The sequence below is a fragment of the Cherax quadricarinatus genome, chromosome 37 (genome assembly GCF_038502225.1).
Source record: "Cherax quadricarinatus isolate ZL_2023a chromosome 37, ASM3850222v1, whole genome shotgun sequence".
NCBI classification, from domain to species: Eukaryota; Metazoa; Arthropoda; class Malacostraca; order Decapoda; family Parastacidae; genus Cherax; species Cherax quadricarinatus.
The window spans coordinates 26,280,059-26,293,786 of NC_091328.1; positions in this window are offsets into that span (position 1 = coordinate 26,280,059).

Genomic DNA, 13,728 nt, shown 5'->3' on the forward strand with positions numbered 1-13,728 from the left:
CTGAACATTCCAAACCAACCATCACACACCGATCCCTCTGTTTCCACCCCCCGCACCACAGTTACAGTATTACAACAGAAGTTGAAGGTTTGGTACACAAATGCAGATGGATTAACGAATAAACATGAGGAATGGCAAGAAAGAATCAATGAGAAGTCCCCAGACATCATAGCAGTTACAGAAACAAAACTCATGGAGACAATAACAGATGCAATCTTCCCACCAGGATACCAGATCATGAGGAAAGATAGAAGGGGTAGGGGGGGAGGTGGGGTTGCTCTGCTCGTAAAAAACAGATGGAAATTCGAGAAAATGGAAGGAATAGATGAGACAGGAGAAAGAGACTACATAGCAGGTACACTTCAGTCTGGGGAACACAAAGTGGTCATTGCAGTGATGTATAATCCACCACAGAACTGCAGGAGGCCAAGAGAGGAATATGAAGAGAGCAACAGAGCAATGGTGGACACACTTGCTGAGGTGGCAAGAAGAGCTCACTCCAGCAGAGCAAAGTTGCTGGTTATGGGGGATTTCAACCACAGGGAGATTGACTGGGAAAACCTGGAGCCACATGGGGGTCCCGAAACATGGAGAGCCAGGATGTTGGACGTGGTGCTGGAAAACCTCATGCACCAACATGTTAAGGACACTACCAGAGTGAGAGGGGAGGATGAACCAGCAAGATTGGACCTTGTGTTCACCCTGGGCAGCTCAGACATTGAGGACATCAAGTATGAGAGTCCCCTAGGAGCTAGCGACCACGTGGTTCTGTGCTTTGAATACATAGTAGAGCTGCAAGTGGAGAGAATAACAGGAGTAGAATGGGAAAAGCCTGACTATAAAAGAGGGGACTACATAGGGTTGAAGAACTTCCTGCGGGAGGTCCATTGGGACAGAGAACTGGCAGGAAAACCAGTAAATGAAATGATGGAATATGTAGCAACAAAATGCAAGGAGGCAGTGGAAAGGTTCATTCCCAAGGGCAACAGTAACAACGGGAAGACCAGAACAAGCCCCTGGTTTACCCGACGGTGTAAGGAGGCAAAAACAAAGTGCAATAGAGAATGGAAAAAGTACAGAAGGCAGAGAACACACGAAAATAGGGAGATCAGTCGCAGAGCCAGGAATGAGTACGCACAGGTAAGGAGGGAGGCCCAGCGACAGTATGAAAATGACATAGCATCGAGAATCAAGACTGACCCGAAACTGTTGTATAGCCACATCAGGAGGAAGACAACAGTCAAAGACCAGGTGATCAGATTAAGGACAGAGGGTGGAGAACTCACAAGAAATGATCAAGAGGTATGTGAGGAGCTGAACAGGAGATTTAAGGAAGTTTTTACAGTAGAGACAGGAAGGGCTGTGGGAAGACAGCACAGAAGGGAACATCAAGAGGGAATATACCAACAAGTGTTGGATGACATACGAACAACTGAGGAGGAGGTGAAGAAGCTCTTAAGTGACCTTGACACCTCAAAGGCGATGGGACCGGACAACATCTCCCCATGGGTCCTTAGAGAAGGAGCAGAGATGCTGTGTGTGCCTCTAACCACAATCTTCAACACATCCCTTGAAACTGGGCAACTACCTGAGAAATGGAAGACAGCTAATGTAGTCCCCATATTTAAGAAAGGAAACAGAAACGATGCATTAAACTACAGACCTGTGTCTCTGACATGTATTGTGTGCAAAGTCATGGAGAAGATTATCAGGAGGAGAGTGGTCGAACACCTGGAAAGGAACAAGATTATAAATGAAAACCAGCATGGGTTCATGGAAGGCAAATCTTGTATCACAAACCTCCTGGAGTTTTATGACAAGGTTACAGAAGTAAGACACGAGAGAGAGGGTTGGGTAGATTGCGTTTTCCTAGACTGCAGGAAGGCCTTTGACACAGTTCCCCACAAGAGATTAGTGCAGAAGCTGGAGGATCAGGCACACGTAAAAGGAAGGGCACTGCAATGGATAAGGGAATACCTGACAGGGAGGCAGCAACGAGTCATGGTACGTGAAGAGGTATCACAGTGGGCGCCTGTTACGAGCGGGGTCCCACAGGGGTCAGTTCTAGGACCAGTGCTATTTTTGATATATGTGAACGACATGATGGAAGGAATAGACTCTGAAGTGTCCCTGTTCGCAGATGACGTGAAGTTGATGAGAAGAATTAAATCGGACGAGGATGAGGCAGGACTGCAAAGAGACCTGGAGAGGCTGGACATGTGGTCCAGTAACTGGTTTCTCGAATTCAATCCAGCCAAATGCAAAGTCATGAAGATAGGGGAGGGGCAAAGAAGACCACAGACAGAATATAGGCTAGGTGGACAAAGACTACAGACCTCACTCAGGGAGAAAGACCTTGGGGTGACCATAACACCGAGCACATCACCGGAGGCACACATCAACCAAATAACCGCTGCAGCATACGGGCGCCTGGCAAACCTGAGAATAGCGTTCCGATACCTTAATAAGGAATCGTTCAAGACACTGTACACTGTGTATGTTAGGCCCATACTGGAGTATGCAGCACCAGTCTGGAACCCACACCTGGTCAAGCACGTCAAGAAGTTAGAGAAAGTACAAAGGTTTGCAACAAGGCTAGTCCCAGAGCTCAAGGGAATGTCGTACGAGGAAAGGTTAAGGGAAATCGGACTGACGACACTGGAGGACAGAAGGGTCAGGGGAGACATGATAACGACATACAAGATACTGCGGGGAATAGACAAGGTGGACAGAGATAGGATGTTCCAGAGAGGGGACACAGGGACAAAGGGTCACAGCTGGAAGCTGAAGACTCAGACGAGTCACAGGGACGTTAGGAAGTATTTCTTCAGTCATAGAGTTATCAGCAAGTGGAATAGCCTAGCAAGTGAAGTAGTGGAGGCAGGAACCATACATAGTTTTAGGAAGAGGTATGACAAAGCTCAGGAAGCAGAGAGAGAGAGGATCCAGTAGCGATCAGTGAAGAGGCGGGGCCAGGAGCTGAGTCTCGACCCCTGCAACCACAATTAGGTGAGTACAATTAGGTGAGTACACACAAACACACACACAAACACACACACACACACACACACACACACACACACACACACACACACAGCATGGGTTCATGGAAGGCAAATCTTGTATCACAAACCTCCTGGAGTTTTATGACAAGGTAACAGAAGTAAGACACGAGAGAGAGGGTTGGGTAGATTGCGTTTTCCTAGACTGCAGGAAGGCCTTTGACACAGTTCCCCACAAGAGATTAGTGCAGAAGCTGGAGGATCAGGCACACGTAAAAGGAAGAGCACTGCAATGGATAAGGGAATACCTGACAGGGAGGCAGCAACGAGTCATGGTACGTGAAGAGGTATCACAGTGGGCGCCTGTTACGAGCGGGGTCCCACAGGGGTCAGTTCTAGGACCAGTGCTATTTTTGATATATGTGAACGACATGATGGAAGGAATAGACTCTGAAGTGTCCCTGTTCGCAAATGACGTGAAGTTGATGAGAAGAATTAAATCGGACGAGGATGAGGCAGGACTGCAAAGAGACCTGGAGAGGCTGGACATGTGGTCCAGTAACTGGCTTCTCGAATTCAATCCAGCCAAATGCAAAGTCATGAAGATTGGGGAGGGGCAAAGAAGACCGCAGACAGAGTATAGGCTAGGTGGACAAAGACTACAGACCTCACTCAGGGAGAAAGACCTTGGGGTGACCATAACACCGAGCACATCACCGGAGGCACACATCAACCAAATAACCGCTGCAGCATACGGGCGCCTGGCAAACCTGAGAATAGCGTTCCGATACCTTAATAAGGAATCGTTCAAGACACTGTACACTGTGTATGTTAGGCCCATACTGGAGTATGCAGCACCAGTCTGGAACCCACACCTGGTCAAGCACGTCAAGAAGTTAGAGAAAGTACAAAGGTTTGCAACAAGGCTAGTCCCAGAGCTCAAGGGAATGTCGTACGAGGAAAGGTTAAGGGAAATCGGACTGACGACACTGGAGGACAGAAGGGTCAGGGGAGACATGATAACGACATACAAGATACTGCGGGGAATAGACAAGGTGGACAGAGATAGGATATTCCAGAGAGGGGACACAGGGACAAGGGGTCACAACTGGAAGCTGAAGACTCAGACGAGTCACAGGGACGTTAGGAAGTATTTCTTCAGTCATAGAGTTGTCAGCAAGTGGAATAGCCTAGCAAGTGAAGTAGTGGAGGCAGGAACCATACATAGTTTTAAGAAGAGGTATGACAAAGCTCATGAAGCAGAGAGAGGGAGGATCCAGTAGCGATCAGTGAAGAGGCAGGGCCAGGAGCTGAGTCTCGACCCCTGCAACCACAATTAGGTGAGTACAATTAGGTGAGTACACACACACACACACACACACACACACAAACACACACACACACACACACACACACACACACACACACACACACACACACACACACACACACACACACACAGGGGTTAGGGGAGACATGATAACGACATATAAAATACTGCGTGGAATAGACAAGGTGGACAAAGACAGGATGTTCCAGGGAGGGGACACAGAAACAAGAGGCCACAATTGGAAGTTGAAGACACAAATGAGTCAGAGAGATAGTAGGAAGTATTTCTTCAGTCACAGAGTTGTAAGGCAGTGGAATAGCCTAGAAAATGACGTAGTGGAGGCAGGAACCATACACAGTTTTAAGACGAGGTTTGATAAAGCTCATGGAGCGGGGAGAGAGAGGGCCTAGTAGCAACCGGTGAAGAGACGGGGCCAGGAGCTAGGACTCGACCCCTGCAACCACAAATAGGTGAGTACAAATAGGTGAGTACACACACACACACACACACACACACTCACACGCACAAGCACGCACGCACGTTAGGGTAACAGAAGTAAGATAGGCAAAAGCTATGGTTAGATGGGCTGTAGAATGTCCCTTTAGGTCCAAAACCTTGATGCTCATCTTGACAATGTCAAGGAGAATATGAGAGCATACTCAGAGGAGCAAGAGGAGCGCTTCCAAGATATAATGGACTATAAACACAGATATCAGGGATCTTATAATGAAAACATGATGGGAGATTACATTTTGGGGCTCAAACGGGAAAATGATTTGTTGCTTGTTCGAGAATCTAGAAAAATTGTTCATTTTTAACGATGTAAATATGTTGAAGAAAGTTTAAAATAAAATTTGTGTAAATTTTATTTTATTTTTGTGAATTTAATTCATATTATTACATGTTTTTGTTTTACATCCAAAACTAACAAAAATATTGAGATCTAACCAGTTGTTGTCAAAAATTCATCCTGTAAGCCACAAAAGCAAAGTTTAAGAGGAATAATGGAGTTGGAAAATAGCACTTGCCACTAACAAAACTTACATAGTGTAATGGGAAGACCAGAACTTGACCTCGGCTTACCCAAAGGTGTAGGGAGGCAAAAACTAAGTGTGCTAGAGAGTGGAAAAGTACAGAAGACAAAGGACCCAGGAAAATAAAGAGATTAGTCGAAGAGCCAGAAACGAGTATGCACATTAAAGAAGGGAGGCGCAGCGACAGCACGAAAGCGACATAGCATCGAAAATCAAGTCTGACCCGAAGCTGTTGTGTAGCCACATCAAGAAGAAGACAACAGTCAAGGAACAGGTAATCAAACTGAGGAAGGAAGGTGGGGAGCTAACCAGAAACGACCAAGAAGTATGTGAGGAGCTCATCATGAGATTTCAAAAAAGTATTTACAATGGAGAGAAAAAGGACTCCAGGAAGTCAGAACACGGGGGTACACCATGGAATATACCAACAAGTGCTGATACACTCAACCGAGCATGAGGTGTAGAAGCTGCTAAAAGAAATTGATACCTTAAAGGCGATGGACTGGGCAGCATGGTGGCCCGGTGGTCTGGTGGCTAAAGCTATCGCTTCACACACGAAGGGCCCGGGTTCGATTCCCGGCGCGTTTTAACATTTCGACGCGTTTCCTTACACCAGTTGTCCTGTTCACTTAGCAGCAAATAGGTACCTGGGTGTTAGTCGACTGGTGTGAGTCGCATCCTGGGGGACAAGATTAAGGACCCCAATGGAAATAAGTTAGACAGTCCTCGATGACGCACTGACTTTCTTGGGTTATCCTGGGTGCCTAACCCTCCGGGGTTAAAAATCTAAAGAAAATCTTATTTTATCTTATCTTAACATCTCTCTGTGGGTCTATAGAGAGGGAGCAGAGATGCTGTGTGTGTCACTAACAACAATTTTGAACACATCCATTGAAACTGGGCAACTACCTCAGGTATGGAAGATGGCAAATGTAATACACAGACACGAGGCACTAAACTAAAGACCAGTGTCATTGACGTGCATAGTATACATAGTCATGGAGGAGATTATCAGGAGGAGAGTGGTGTATCACCTAGAACGAAACAAGCTTATAAACGACAACCAGTACGGATTCAGGGAAGGAAAATCCTGTGTCACAAACCTACTGGAGATTTATGACAAGGTAAAGGAAGTAAGACACGAGAGAGAGGGGTGGGTAGGTTTCATTTTCTTGGACTGCAAGAATCCCTTCGACACAGTTCCTCAAAAGAAATTTGCGCAAAAGCTACAAGATCAGGCATGCATAACAGGAAGGGCAGAGCAATGGATCAGAGAATACCTGACAGTGAGGCAACAACGAGTCATGGTATGTGATGAGGTGTCAGAGTGTGTGCCTGTGACGAGAGGGGTTCCACAGGGGTCAGTCCCAGGACTACTGCTATTTTTGGCAAATGTGAATTACATAACGGAAGGGATAGACTCAGAAGTGTCCCTGTTTTCAGATGACGTGAATGTGATGAGAAGAATTAAATCGGATGAAGATCAGGCAGGACTATAAAGAGACCTGACAGTCTGCAAGCCTGGTCCAGCAACTAGCTCCTCCAATTTAACTCCACCAAATGCAAAGTTATGAAGATCTGGGAAAGGCAAATAAGACCTCAGACAGAGTATAGGCTAGGTGGCTAAAGACTGCAAACTTAACTCAAGGAAAAGGATCTTGGGGTGAGTATAATAACGAGTACATCTCCAGATAACTGCTGCAGCATATGGGCGCCTAGCAAACATACGAATAGAGTTCCGATACCTCAGTAAGTAACCGATACCTCAGTATGTAATCATTCAAGACTCTGTACACCGTGTACGTTAGGCCCATACTGGAGTATGCAGCACCAGTCTGGAACCCACACCTGGTCAAGCACGTCAAGAAATTAGAGAAAGCGCAAAGGTTTGCAACAAGACTAGTTCCAGAGCTAAAGGGAATGTCCTACGAAGAAATGTTAAGGGAAATCGGCCTGACGACACTGGAGGACAGGAGAGTTAGCGGAGACATGATAACGATATACAAAATACTGTAAGAAATTAACAAGGTGGACAGAGACAGGATGTTCCAGATAAGAGACACAGAAACAAGGAGTCACAATTGGAAGTTGAAGATATGTTAGGAAGTATTTCTTCAGTCATAGAGTTGTCAGGAAGTGGACTAGCCTATCAACTGACGTAGTGGAGGCAAGAACGATACATAGTTTTAAGAAGAGGTATGATAAAGCTCGTGGAGCAGGGAGAGAGAGGACCTAGTAGTCATCAGTGAAAAGACAGAGCCAAGAGCTATGAATCGATCCCTGCAACCACAAATACGTGAGTACAAATAGGTGGGTATTCAGACACACACACACACACACACACACACACACACACACACACACACACACACACACACACACACACACACACACACACACACACTCACACGCACAAGCACGCACGCACGTTAGGGTAACAGAAGTAAGATAGGAGAGAGAGATAAGTGGGTAGACTGCATTTTTTTTGAACTGTAAGAAGACTTTCGACTCAATTCAGCTCAAGTGGACCAACCACGAGAGAACCAACACACAGGTTGGGGAGGGTGTCGAAATATGGCGTAGCATAAAACTATTGGTGTGTGTAGTAGAGAAAAATATCTAGTTTAATCGCTCCCGATAAGGAGTGTATCGGTCATTTGAAGGAACAAATAAGACAAAAATATTACTAAAGATAACGTTAAAAAAAAGGGACAGACAAAAGTCATGGCAAGTAAATCGGTAAAAAGAAATGTCCCAACATCACTCTGGGAACGAAGGGCCACGGAACCTAAAGACACACACACACACACACACACACACACACATACATATACAACACACACACACACACACACACACACACACACACACACACACACACACATACAACAGGCCTAGTGTCTAATCGACATGTGCCTAGGACAAAAGGGTAACAAACACTCTCAAGCTTCAGTGTAGGTTATCAGGCTTCCTGGGAGTGACCGACAGGCCACGTTCTACTAAATTACAGTGGCAAACAAACGCAAATACAGGAAAATGTCCTATTTTTAGTCATTCATACACTTTGAAATTATATATTTATAAGCAATCGTTTTCCCTTCGCACCTGGGAAGATAATATTTCTTCGAACATATCTTTTATGATAATATTGGGTATACCATTAGTTTCTACTACCCTTTTCTTATGTATTTGCTTCTGTTTTAATCCACCATTTTTCCCATTTATTGTTAGCATGACTCTGAACCTTATCTGGTCTTGGGTAATTATGTCTGGAATATTTGTCAGTACGGGGATGATGTTTTATTTTTGTTATGTTGTTCACATTGTGTTATGGATGTTAAGGGTCAGCTCCAGCTTGTACCTGTGTGTTGCTCCCATCAATAAATTGCTTCTCTAGTTAAAATCTGTTTGTTGGTTGTCTGTAGATACTGCAAAGAGATGAGAAGTTCTTACAATTTATGTTTATTTATGTAGTTCGATTGCTAGCGCACTCAGCTCACACAATGAGGTCCGTGATTCGATACCCGGTACGGGTAAAAACACTGGGAAATGTTTCCTTAAGACATCTATTGTCTCTGTTCACCTATCAGTAAAATAGGCACCTGGGTGTTAATGAACTGCCGTGGGTCGCATCCTGGAGACAAAATTTACCTAATTTACCCTAATTTCCCCTAAATGCTCTGTATAACATGGGACTTTCAATATAGTAAGATGTCACTGATGTCAGCTGGTCTGTATACTTTGTATATGTAGAAATAAAGATAATTCTTAAAACCAGCAGAAAACAATTCCTCTGCGACTTGTATCTGCTTGCAGGCGGTCTGTTTTATGAGGAAGCCTTACTACAAGCCAGCTTAAACCACTCCATCACCAGCCACTCGCAGGAAAGCCTGACTCTCCCATTGGTTGAAATTAATCAGGCTAAAGCAGCCAATCAGCGTCGTTGATTGAAAGCGGGCTCTCATATTGGTCGAGTGGCCAACCAACAAATCATCATCACGTTCGTAAAGGGACTGGAATTTAGGAATATTTCCTTGGTTGCTTTAATATAACACTGATTTATCATTTAATATATCGTTACATCATATATCAAATACCTTCAAGCATATCTTGAAAAACGTATACAGATAATCGTGAACTTTCTTAGATGAATTCTAACTTAATTGTCAGCTTCTTTATGAAGCTGTAACATAATCCTCAAATTCCTTAGTGAAATACATAGAGGATCGATATTTTAAGAGCTATTCTCTTCGTGTTACGTATCCTTCCTTCCTCCCTTCTTTCTTTCTTTTTATCCTTCATTACCGCCTTCATTTCTTCCTTCATTTCTTATTCCCTTCGTTTGTTCCTTGCTTCCTTCTTTCTTCCTTCTTTCGCTTTTTCCTTCCTATTTTTCTACCTTCTTTCCTTCCTTAAATAATAAAAAGGCATAGTTCCGTGACGGGAACAATACACAATATCAAGAAGGTCCATGGTTGAGCGAAACATTATCGAATCAAGTTTCATAAAATTAGTACTGATTTAAGTTTGAATATCAGTTCAGGGATATATAAAGTAGATTCCTTTATAATGAATATAATTTGTGAAGAATTTAAACTATGTCGGAACAAGTCACTCATAAAATTTTAACTGATAGCCTTGCAGCCTTGTTACAAGCCATGGCTTCCAACCAGGTTAGAGGGTCCTGGGTCCTGGTGGTGGGAGTACAGTGCCTGCACTCTAAAGAAGGGGTCTGCGATATTTGAACTTTAGAGAAATATCTAAACTGTTGTAGATGAGTGCCTCTGACAAGACAATGGTTGTGAAAATGATGGTGAGTGTTTCTTTTTCAGGTCACCATGCCTCGCTGGGAGACGGCAAGCATGTTTCGTGTGTGTGTGTATATATGTATATATATATATATATATATATATATATATATATATATATATATATATATATATATATATATATATAAACACTGATCTCTGGCTGAAGGAGACTCGAACCTACGAACCTTAGGACAAGGTACGCAGTGCTTTACCAATCTACCCACACTGGACAATACCTTGGCGTGTAGCTTGCGCTACACGTTTGATCCAAGGCAGCCAGCTTTCAGGATCAAACGTGTAGCGCTAGCTACACGCCAAGGTATTGTCCAGTGTGGGTAGATTGGTAAAGCACTGCATATCTTGTCCTAAGGTTCGTAGGTTCGAGTCTCCTTCAGCCAGAGATCAGTGTTTGTGTATATTTCGCCTGCTCTTGCGAATTCCTTGCATATATATATATATATATATATATATATATATATATATATATATATATATATATATATATATGTGTGTGTGTGTGTGTGTGTGTGTGTGTGTGTGTGTGTGTGTGTGTGTGTGTGTGTGTGTGTGTGTGTGTGTGTGTGTGTGTGTGTGTGTGTGTGTGTGTGAATGTGGGGGAGGTGTGTGAGGCATTACGTAGAATGAAAGGGGGTAAAGCAGCTGGAACTGACGGGATCATTACAGAAATGTTAAAAGCAGGGGAGAACATAGTGTTGGAATGGTTGGTATTTTTGTTTAATAAATGTATGAAAGAAGGGAAGGTACCTTTATATAAAGGGAAGGGGGACAAAAGAGATTGTAAAAATTGTAGAGGAATAAGTTTACTGAGTATACCAGGAAAAGTGTACGATAGGGTTATTATTGAAAGAATTAGAGGTAAGACAGAATGTAGAATTGCGGATGAGAAAGGAGGTATCAGAGTGGGTAGGGGATGTGCAAATCAAGTGTTTTACATTGAAGTATATATATGAAAAGTATTTAGATAAAGGTAGGGAAGTTTTTGTTGCATTTTTGGATTTAGAAAAGGCATATGATAGAGTGGATAGGGAAGCAATGTGGCAGTTGTTGCAAGTATATGGAATAGGTGGTGAGTTACTAAATGCTGTAAAGAATTTTTATGAGGATAGTGAGGTTCAGGTTAGGGTGTGTAGAAGAGAGGGAGACTACTTCCCGGTAAAAGTAGGTCTTAGACAGGGATGTGTAATGTCACCATGGTTGTTTAATATATTTATAGATGGGGTTGTAAAAGAAGTAAATGCTAGGGTATTCGGGAGAGGGGTGGGATTAAATTATGGGAAATTATATACAAAATGGGAAGTGACACAGTTACTTTTTGCTGATGATACTGTGCTTATGGGAGATTCTAAACAAAAACTGCAAAGGTTAGTGGACGAATTTGGGAGTGTGTGTAAAGGCAGAAAGTTGAAAGTGAACATAGAAAAGAGTAAGGTGATGAGAGTATCAAATGATTTAGATAAAGAAAAATTGGATATCAAATTGGGGACGAGTATGGAAGAAGTGAATGTTTTCAGATACTTGGGAGTTGACGTGTCGGCGGATGGATTTATGAAAGATGAGGTTAATCATAGAATTGATGAAGGAAAAAAGGCGAGTGGTGCATTGAGGTATATGTGGAGACAAAAAATGTTATCTATGGAGGCAAAGAAGGGAATATATGAAAGTATAGTAGTACCAACACTCTTATATGGGTGTGAAGCTTGGGTTGTAAATGCTGCATCGAGGAGGCGGTTGGAGGCAGTGGAGATATCCTGTCTAAGGGCAATGTGTGGTGTAAATATTATGCAGAAATTCGGAGTGTGGAAATTAGGAGACGGTGTGGAGTTAATAAAAGTATTAGTCAGAGGTCTGAAGAGGGTTTGTTGAGGTGGTATGGTCATTTAGAGAGAACGAATCAAAGTAGAATGACATGGAGAGCGTATAAATCTGTAGGGGAAGGAAGGCGGGGTAGGGGTCGTCCACGAAAAGGTTGGAGGGAGGGGGTAAAAGAGGTGTTGTGGGCGAGGGGTTTGGACTTCCAGCAAGCGTGCGTGAGTGTGTTAGGAGTGAATGGAGACAAATGGTATTTGGGACCTGACGAGCTGTTGGAAACCGGTTATTTTATATAACCGGACTTGGGTCCTGGAAATGGGAAGTGCAATGCCTGCACTCCAAAGGAGGGGTGCCGAATAGGCAGAACTTGCCATCTTGGCTTAAATAGCAACGCTCATCTTGCCATATAGGACAAGGGAAAATTTGTGTATGCAATAATTTCGCCAAAATCATTCTGAACCTAACGAAAAAAATATATTTGATTCTGTTTGTTCAGTACTAAATTAGTGTAAACGTATTTAAAATATATTTATGTAGTTGGGTTAGACTAAAATAAATTGTTTGTGTTATAATAAGGTTAGGTAAGTTTTCTAAGATTCTTTTGGTGCAAAATAAAAAAAAATTACATTAACATTAATGAAAAAAATATATCTTTAAACGTATAAGAGAAAATTTCAGAAACGACTTAATTTTAAATGAGTTATTGCTAATTGAACAGTTTTACATATTCGGCACGACATGTATATATGTATATATATATATATTATATATGTATATATATATATTATATATGTATATATATTATATATGTATATATATATATATTTTTTTTTTTTTTTTTTTTTTTAACAAACCGGCCGTATCCCACCAAGGCAGGGTGGCCCAAAAAGAAAAACGAAAGTTTCTCTTTTTAAATTTAGTAATTTATACGGGAGAAGGGGTTACTAGCCCCTTGCTCCTGGCATTTTAGTCGCCTCTTACAACACGCTTGGCTTACGGAGGAAGAATTCTGTTCCACTTCCCCATGGAGATAAGAGGAAATAAACAACAACAAGAACTAGAAAGAAAATAGAAGAAAACCCAGAGGGATGTGTATATATACATATACGGTATATGCTTGTACATGCATATGTAGTGTGACCTAAGTGTAAGTAGAAGTAGCAAGACATACCTGAAATCTTGCATGTTTATAAGACAGAAAAAAAGGACACCAGCAATCCTACCATCATGTAAAACAATTACAGGCTTTCGTTTTACACTCACTTGGCAGGACGGTAGTACCTCCCTGGGCGGTTGCTGTCTACCAACCTACTACCTAGATATATATATATATATATATATATATATATATATATATATATATATATATATATATATATATATATATATATATATATATATATATATATATATATATACATATATATATATATATATATATATATATATATATATATATATATATATATATATATATATATACATATATATATATATATATATATATATACATATATTTATATATATATATATATATATACATATATGTATATATATATATATATATATATATACATATATGTATATATATATATGTATATATATATATATATATACATATATATATATATATATATATATATATATATATATATATATATATATATATATATATATATATATATATATATATATATATATCACACACACAAACACACCCA